The sequence below is a fragment of the Ipomoea nil genome, unplaced genomic scaffold, assembly GCF_001879475.1.
Source record: "Ipomoea nil cultivar Tokyo-kokei standard unplaced genomic scaffold, Asagao_1.1 scaffold3169, whole genome shotgun sequence".
NCBI classification, from domain to species: domain Eukaryota; kingdom Viridiplantae; phylum Streptophyta; class Magnoliopsida; order Solanales; family Convolvulaceae; genus Ipomoea; species Ipomoea nil.
Genome location: NW_017619597.1, coordinates 3,100,440 through 3,110,498, shown reverse-complemented (window position 1 = coordinate 3,110,498; position 10,059 = coordinate 3,100,440). Strand labels below are relative to the sequence as shown.

At 37.5% G+C, this 10,059-nt stretch overlaps 1 long non-coding RNA gene across 1 annotated transcript in view; it reads right to left on the bottom strand.

The window, feature by feature from the left end:
* Positions 1-2,718: 2,718 nt before the first annotated feature.
* LOC109167572 overlaps positions 2,719-10,059 on the bottom strand; it is a 7,693-nt gene continuing 352 nt past the window's right edge. The window contains exons 2-3 of the long non-coding RNA XR_002051875.1: positions 10,000-10,004; positions 2,719-2,728 (exon numbers count right to left, since the gene is read on the bottom strand). This is a non-coding gene — a long non-coding RNA (uncharacterized LOC109167572). The remainder of the gene's footprint in view (positions 2,729-9,999; positions 10,005-10,059) is intronic.

Sequence of the window (10,059 nt, the reverse complement as noted above, 5' to 3'; positions counted from 1 at the left end):
CATCATTTACCCTTCATTAATCAAAATTCTAATAGCTTAGTTTATACTTTTATGTTTTCTTATACTTATTAATTAATTCAACAATTAATTTTATTAAAAATTTAAATTTAAATTAATTAGCTACTAACAGCTTTTTAGCTTTCAGCTAAGCGTACAAAACAGACGCAAAAAAAAATAGAAGAAAAGAAAAGAAAATTCAAAATGATTAAACATGCATGCTATGTGCTACTGGCGCACAAAACTCGCACAACCATCGTTGCTAACCTTGGATATTTATAAATTTTACCATTTTAATTCTAATTATTTAAAATATATATTTTATGTTAGCTTTTATATATAATTCATTACCATTTCAAACCCAACCAAACAATTGAATTCTTATTTCAGTAATTTCTTTGTGTTAGTAATAATATATTATATAGTTTATTTGTCTATGACTGTTGTTTATTTGACTAGTCTAAATCTATTGTATAGGAGCTTTTAGTGGTAGCTTCCCTATAGGTCTCTATCCTGATTGAATGAGAATTGAGTTTGTTCATCTGGTATCAGTTAGCGTTAGGCTAGGCATCCTCCCTCTTTTTCCTCCACCACCGTATCATGTCGACAAACTCATCGGAACGTACTGTAACCACCACCCCTCCTTCTCATACAACCGGGAACTCCCTAAATGCCGCACACCACTTCGTATCTATCAAATTAACCAACCGCAATTTTCTTTTTTGGCGCACTCAAATTGTTCCATTTTTGCGCGGACAAGGGTTGTTGGGATATATCGATGGCAGCCATGTGTGCCCACGGCGACCCTCCCAGCGGCGGCACAGCCAGGCTCCTCCGGCGTCACCGCGACTGGCTCGGCTGTCGACAATCCGGAGCATACAGCATGGGTCCAACAAGATCAACTGATCTTGTCTCTCCTGATCTCGTCTCTCTCCGACGAGGTCATGCCACTAGCTGTTGGCCGGGAAACGTCACGCGATGTTTGGCTCTCCATTAATGAATCGCTGGCGTCCTCCACCCGGGCTCGATGCCTCAATTTGCTTGGCCAGTTTCAGACTCTCCGGCAAGGAAGCATGACGGCGTCAGAATACCTCGGGAAAGCGAAGATGCTCGTCGAAGCTCTGTCTTTGGCTGGCCATCATCTCTCCCTCGATGAACAGGTGTTGTACGTATTGAGGGGACTCCGGCTATAATTCAGGGCAATGGCGAGTGCTCTCACTGTGACCGGCACACCGGTCACATTATCCCAACTCGGCGATCTCCTCCAAGCACAGGACTTCATCCAGGGTGATGAATTCATGGTGGAACAGTTCGGCAGTGGTGCTCCGGTGGCCCTGTACGCCGGTCGTGGAGGGCAGAACAGCGGTGGTTCTGGACGTGGTGGACGGCACTCGAATAATCGCGCCCGTGGGCGAGGTGGCCTGCAGTCCGGCGGTGGTCGTGGCCGTGGCAGTCCCCGCTGCCAAATCTGCAGAAGCCACGGCCACACAGCCGTGTTCTGCAACAAACGGTACAGTGAGCCACCGCTGAGTGCTCACGTGGCAGTCGCTGCAACGTCACCGGTGGAATCTGGGTAGTCCGAGGCCTGGTTTCCTGACACCAGCGCTACCACCCACGCGTCGCCGGACGAACAGATGGTTGGCCTCTCCGAGCCGTACACTGGTGGTGAAGTGTTGAAAGTGGGAAACGGCGCAGGTTTGAATATCTCCCGTGTGGGTCGTACAGTAATCCCATCCAGTTCAAAAGTGTTAAACATGTCAAATATTTTATTTGTTCCGAGTCTATCATTATCACTCTTATCTGTTTATCGTTTCACTAACGAAAACAATGTCTTTTTTGAATTTCATAAAGACTCGTTTTTTGTGAAGGATTGCACTACTCGGGAAATACTCCTTAAGGGATCCGCGGTAGGCGGCTTGTACAAATTGTTGGTGCCGAGGTCGCATTTTGCTTTCCTGACCGCAAAAACTACACCTGCAGTATGGCATCAACATTTGGGTCACCCTCATAAGCAAGCCCTTCAACGCGTCCTAAAACACTGTCCGGTCATGTCGAATAAAGCTCAAGCGTCGAAAGTCTGTTCCGCCTGTCAACTTGGAAAATCATCCCGGTTTCCCTTAGATAGAGTTTATACTTCAAGTTTAAATGTATTAGATTTGTTGTATACAGATATCTGGGGCCCTTCTCCGGTTATTTCAGATTCTGGTTTCCGTTATTTCGTGTTATTTGTAGATGATTGTACTCGATTTTGCTGGTTTTATCCCTTACGGTTAAAATCAGACATCTATAAAATTTTTGATTTGTTTCGGGTGATGGTAGAACGGCGGTTTTCCCGTTCTATCAAAGCCATCCAGTCGGATTTAGGGGGTGAATACCGGCGCCTCCACAAAACTTTTGAGTCCTTAGGCATAACACACAGACAATCGTGTGCCTATACACATGAACAAAACGGGCATGTTGAACGCCGGAATAGACATATTGTCGAAACCGGCTTGGCCCTATTAGCTGAAAGCTCAACTCCATTAAAATATTGGGATTATGCCTTTGAAACGGCAACTCAATTAATTAATTGCTTACCGTCATCTGCTATATCCTATGAAACACCACACTTCCGTATACATAAAACACCGCCCCCATACACTTTCTTCCGTGTCTTCGGGTGCAAATGTTATCCGTATCTAAGACCGTACAATCGGCACAAGATCGAATATCGTTCCACACCGTGTGTCTTCTTAGGTTACCCAGTTTCCTTTAGGGGATACCGTTGTATGGACTTAACTACGGGAAAGATATTTATCTGCCGCCATATGCGCTTTGATGAAACAATCTTCCCTTTTGCTGTGCAGACTCCTTTGCAGGTTGACTCTGGTTTGGCTCCCGCTCCACCCCCTTGGGGAGCTGGACCCGTGATGGTGAAACCCACCGCTACTCCGGTTCTAGATGAACCTCCCCTAGCACAGCAGCCGGCTCCCATGGCTATAGAAGGGCCGCCCCAAACTGGGGCGAGACGGGGTCGACCTCCAGGCCGAGGTAAACGCACTCGTCCTCCGGCCGAGGATCATGTCATGCGCACCAGGGGCAAGACCCGAGGCACAGACGAGCAGTTCTATGTTCTAAACACCACTGTGGACCCTACTTGCTACTCTCAGGCTGTGGGGCACCCACAATGGCGTGACGCTATGGATCAGGAGTTCAACGCTCTAATGCATAACAACACGTGGAAACTAATCCCAGCCACACCCAAAATGAACATTATCGGTTGCAAATGGGTCTTCCGTACCAAACGCAAAGCCGATGGGACCATTGAACGCAACAAAGCCCGCTTAGTGGCAAAAGGGTTCAACCAGGTCGCGGGTGAAGATTTCTTCGACACTTTCAGTCCTGTAGTCAAGCCGACTACTGTGCGTATTATGTTCTCTCTTGCAGTATCACGCAAGTGGGTACTACGGCAACTGGATGTCCACAATGCCTTCTTAAATGGGCACCTATCCGAAACAGTTTATATGAAGCAATCACCCGGATATGAAGATCCATCACATCCAGGCCACGTCTGCCACCTACAGCGTTCGCTGTATGGCCTAAAACAAGCACCCCGAGCATGGTTCAATCGCCTGCATGAGTTTTTGACATCCACTGGTTTTTCGGCATCCAAAACCGATGTCTCACTTTTTTACTATTCAGCGGGGAGCTCACGGGTTTATCTGTTGGTCTATGTAGACGACATAATCATGATGGGTAACAATTCAGCTTTAATTGACGCACTCCTCCGTCAGTTATCGACTGCTTTCAAGATCAGGGATCTTGGTACACCACACTTCTTTCTAGGGATAGAAACAGTACCTTCCGGTGACGGTTTAGTTCTATCTCAGCGGCGCTATATGAAGGATATCCTCACGAGGTCAGGAATGACGGACTGTAAAGCTTTGGCTACTCCAGCGGCAGTCACTCAACCAGCTACACCCTCTTTAACTCCCTTCGAGAACCCTACTCAGTATCGCAGGATCGTAGGGGCGTTGCAATATTTAACTATCACCAGGCCGGATCTCTCCTTCTCGGTGAACAGGTTGTCAGTTCATGCACTCTCCGACTGATGATCATTGGGCTTTACTCAAGCGGGTGTTAAGGTACATTAAGGGGACTCAGGAATACGGGCTCCGTCTATCTCTGTCGTCCTCGTCTGATCTTCATGCCTACACTGACTCAGATTGGGCCGGATGTCCAGTTGATCGTAAGTCTACCAGCGGCTATGCTGTGTTCCTCGGCACCAATCTTGTCTCATGGGTCTCTCGCAAGCAGCGCACTGTGGCCAGGTCCTCTACCGAAGCTGAGTACAAAGGGCTTGCGGATGTTTCAGCTGAGGTCACATGGGTTGTTTCCTTACTCCGTGAACTTGGGTTACATTCTGGTACACCGGCTACGCTATGGTGTGATAATCTCGGGGCCACTTACCTAGCAGCAAATCCAGTTTTTCACGCCCGCACAAAACATGTCGAGATCGATTATCACTTCGTCCGGGACAAGGTCGCCGCAGGGGATTTTATTGTTAGTTTTGTTTCCACCAAAGATCAGCTGGCAGACATTTTCACCAAACCTCTACCAGCCCCACGCTTCCAGGCGCTACGGGACAAGCTCAATGTTGTCGCCCTCCAACCTTGTGCTTGAGGGGGTGTGTTAGTAATAATATATTATATAGTTTATTTGTCTATGGCTGTTGTTTATTTGACTAGTCTAAATCTATTGTATAGGAGCTTTTAGTGGTAGATTCCCTATAGGTCTCTATCCTGTATTCTCTTTCCTGATTGAATGAGAATTGAGTTTGTTCATCCTTTGTCGCCAACCAAACAATGAAATCTATATATCTTTCTGATAATTTATTTTTCTATGAAATTTCAATTTTATTTTTTTTTCAAATATTTTTTACAAACGAAACGGACGATAAAACTTACACTACTCAACAATCTCTCTCCTCTAATCTCACTTTTCCCCTTCTCAAAAATGGGACAAAAAAACTTGTAACACCCTTCTATTAGAATGCTGTTTATTAAGAAAAATAACATATATTGGTTAAAAATGAAATATAGGAGTAAATTTGATGTGGCAATCGAAGTTGACAAAGACATGGAGAAGGCGATGACGTGGCTAGATGTGGGTGGTTGAATTGGAAGAGGCGGTGTCCCAACTACTGTAACTAAATGGAGTTGGGAACCCAAACAGAGCTACGTTGGTTTACCGAATGAGGAATGAGAATTGATGTCTGAATATAAAGAATAATGCAAACCAAACACTGATTTGTCCACATATCCATGCCCACGCGCCTCTCTGTTATTTGTTATACACACTCCCATATGCACTAAATATTTATACTACAAGTATAAATATCATGCAATTATACCACTTGCAAATTCAACATGAATTTTTCTTTTCTTTTTTATTTTATTTAATCTTAGGTGTTGCAAATCTGACAAATCAGAATTGCAATTTTTGCAATTCTTGTGTCAAACTTGCAACAACAAGTCTTGTACTATTTTATTATATTATTATTATTATTTGATTGATAAAAAGTAATTTTTTATAAACTGATGTGAAAGTAGAATCACTTATGAGAAAGAATTACATGGATGAAAATTGAATAGTGATTAATTACAAATTTATTAATATGACATTTTAAAAGTGAGAAAAAAATTTATGAATGCGGATATAAACTGCAAGTGACATATGGAAGTGAATATATAAGGGGAGTATCCATCACACTTAACTCCAATCTCACTATTCTACTAAAAATTGCTGCTATTTGATTTGCTTTTTCGTGGATATGTTGATTTGAACACCTCCAATATTGTCTCAAACACTTTGAAATTGTCTCAAGCAAGTGATTTGTGGGAAATTTTCTTCTTATCACCCTTTTTAATTTTCTCTGCTACTATATTGGAATTGTTAGCATGACTAGTATTTTATATTTATTATTCTTATAATGTATAGTCATAGATTAGTGGTTGTAATTCTATTTGACTTAGCTCTGATACCAGATTAGAGAATTCACCTCAGATTAGATTTCACAAAGGATAGAATTACAGAGTATATCGTAGAACAGGAATCACTTTTCAATATCATAAATCTATATCACCTAGTCCAACAAGGTTCAAGGCTGCAAAGTGGTATGACTTGTGGTTACGATCTTTTGACCATCTCCAAAGTGGATTAATTAGTCCGTTTGTTGGGATTGTAAGATGGGTTATTTGGGTCTGCATTATTTCCTTGTCTTATTAATTTATTATTAGTAGCAAATTTTCAATACTTTAAGAGAACGTTTGATATTTTTTCATCAATTAAATTCATGGTAAAATAATTTTAAGGAATGTATTCACCCTCAAAAAAAAAAAATTTAAGGAATATATTCAATAGAAATACCTTGGAAGGAAATATTAATTAACATGTTTGGTGTTACACTAAAAAATATAAGAATTAAATTACTTAAAAAATTAAATAAGATGTTTGGTTTATTCATTTAAATTTTCTTATGATTTTTTTTAAGTCTCTAATATATCTTTACTATATGCAAACGTTTAAAAATAATAAATAATTAGAAAGTTTAATAAATCACTTGTAAATTAATAAATCATATGTCAAAAATTACCGTCTACAACAAGAATATTCAAAATACAAAATAATATGTATGTAAAAAAGTGTTTAGATAAACAAATTTAATTGATAAATAGTATTGTTATCTTGTATAATGATGGGAGAGAAAATTTTATTATATTTATAAAAAACTTTTAACATGATGACAAAAATGATAAATACATACGTAATTGAATACATTTGGTATATTTCCCTTCATCCGGGAAAAAGAGTTCTATCTCTCATAGGTGAGATTTACTTTCATTAATATTATTGATTCAATTTTTTCTAAGTCAAATATTACACCAAATGTGAAAATAATTTTATACGGAGTACATTTTAAATTATCATGAAAGTTTAAACTTTGTTGACTAACAAACACTATCTAAAGGTTTGAGCCATTATTAATATATTATTATTAATAAGTGTCATTGTTCTATGATATTAACTTAGCTTTATGGTTGACTTGCTCCTTTGAAAACCATTACATCCATAACACAAGTATCATATTGTATTATACAACAAACATTTTCTAGAAACTTAACTTATCTTCGATTATTACTAAGATATGAAATCGCTCTATAAATAATATATATTAGATTCACACACATATATGATGATAAAGTAATAATTCATTTTTTTATACAACAGAATAAATAATAAAAGGTATTTTTAAATATAGTAGGTAAAACATCCAAGCTATTAACAAAGAGCACTGAGTATAAATCCTCTAGAGAATTTTCAAATATTCAAAAATCTATATATGAGTTGTTATGATCAATTGTCATTCAATGGGTACAAATATTCAATCTTTACGAATGTACTTATGAGTAGAACTCCAATCATAACTCATGAGAGCTCTAATACAATACTATCATAAATCTAAAATGGTAAATCATTGCATAATATTACGAATACTAATAATATTTTGCAACTTTTTTATTGTTGGGGACAACTAATAAATGTGAATTATACTATAATTATCAAACCTAGTTAATGTAGTAGCTACAAGTAATAAAGACTAGCTAGGTGGGGGATCACATATGCCCAATACTACAGCAATTTTTATTTAGTTAGAATAACAATTATCACTCAACTAATTTTGGAATCTTTCACTTAACCACTCTAACTAAAATATAAATAAAAATAAAAAAGGAAATATAAATAAAACTAAAAACAATTCCAAATTGCAAACAATTCAAATAAAACTGAAAAAGGAAATATGGCTTTGGTTTGGGACTTGGGTGTTTGGGGTTTGAAAGTGCGTCTCACGCGTCTAAGATGAAGATGGGGGCGAGGGGGTATAGTGTTATTGCATACTTGAACAAGTAATGTTGGAATATATAAAAATTAATAAATGTACAAAATAAAAGGAAAAAATGGCTGGAGGGTCCCTACATTATTGTACGGATATAAATATATGTGATGTGATAGGGTCGTATTCGCCGGGATACCATTCCGGGGGGTCCGTATTTGTAGTATTAATCACTCTTGTCAATTGTCATAATTCATTATTTGTATCACATCATTTTTTTTTCTTTTTATTTTTTGTTTGTGCGTAGCTTAAGGTTTTCACCATCAAAACAGCGACTAATTCCTTCACTAAATTATAAACATTTTTATTGGATGAAACAGATGATTTGGAGATTTAAAGTTACGTATCACATCACCTTTTTCATCCCATTCTATTGCCTAACTCCTAACCCCCCACCCCCTCCCCCCACCCCAACGCATTGCATTAAATTGTGTTTGGTGCAAGTGATATTGAAAACTACGGAGTAACTAATAAAGTAAATATGGAAGTCTGAATTAAACAAAGCGAATAAATTGTATTATTGATGATAAGCATGAGAAAAGACTACACTATTGTTATGTGGGACGATATTAAGTGGTTACAAGTAAATTAGGAGTACAAGCAAAAAAGTTGCGGCTGTCTATCTCTCCCTCATTCTAAGTGCAATAAATGTGCTTTTATATAGAGGGAATTCAATGACACACGTCGATCTTCCAGCATGTTCTCCACGTAGCCTTAACGCATTCGGGTGCAAAGGAGGTTGTTCTAGCCACACACATAGCTTGCTATCAGGCTATCAGCTTGACAAGAAAATAAGTCAAAAAAATTTAACACAAAGCTTTTTTTTGAATAACTCGATACGTTTGCATATCTATGTACCATAAATAATTAGAAAAATTATAATTTTAATCTCTCAAATGTTTGACACGCTTAGTTGAAAAGCGAGTAGCTAATAAGCTAACTAATTAAAATTAAAGTGTTTGGTAAATTGTTGAATTAGTTGATAAGTGTAAAAATACATAAAAGGATAAATTAATATATTATGATTTTGATTTATGAAAGGTAGATGATGTCATTTTTGTAAATTAATAAAAATAAAAAAAGAAAAGAGTTAAAAAGGCAAGAACTTATTTAAAAATGCTACATAGGGTAACATTTCAAATAAATTATTATTTTAAGCTACCATGCATATTTTAACAAACAAAGCTTATAGCTCATAGAGGCAGCGGCTCTGTTTGACAGAGCTTATTTAGGAGCTTATAGTTTATTTTAAGCTACTAATAAGCTATAAGCTCTGTTTGGTAATATTTTCAAAATAAGCTCGTAGCTTAAAATAAGAGCTTATTTTGGAACGCTATCTCATGTAGCGTTTCAAAATAAGCTAGTAGTTTCATAACTTTTTTTTTTCCATCTTTGTTATTATTTTAAAGAAATGACATCTTTTATCCGTCACAATTAAAATCTTTTTTTTTTTTTTTCTCTTATCCTTTATCCGCAACTTTCACTGCAATTATTATTATTATTATTATTATTATTATTATTATTATTATTATTATTATTATTATTATTATTATTATTATTATTATTATTATTATTATTATTATTATTATTATTATTATATGAATGAGATTCGCAACAATATTGCTACTTCATTATGCGATCCTAAATCATGATTATGCTAATAATTTTGTTTCAAAATGTTAATTTTTTTAAAGACAAAATGTTAAATTTTAATATGTATTCAAATTAATTTAAATTTGATGAAGATGTCATTTTTTGTCTTTTTACATTTATCACCTTATTAAAAAGCTAATTTTATCAAACACTTTCAAGCATAACAGTTCTTCAGTTTTCAGCTCCTAGCTTATAGCTTTCCAAGTTTTAGCTCCTTTTAAGCTTTCAGCAACCTTTTCAGTAGGGATGTCAATTTAGCCCGAACCAGATGGGCCAACCCGAAAAAAACCAAAACCGACAGGGCTATAGTCCGAACAAGCTAGCCCGATAAAACACATTAGCCCGACGAGCCCGAAACCGATTAGCCCGATGGCCCGATAGGGCTAGCCCGAAATTAAAAGGGCTAGCCCGACAACCCGAACTATTGAAAACTATTCTTTATTATAAAAGTGATATGAAACTTAACATACATGGAA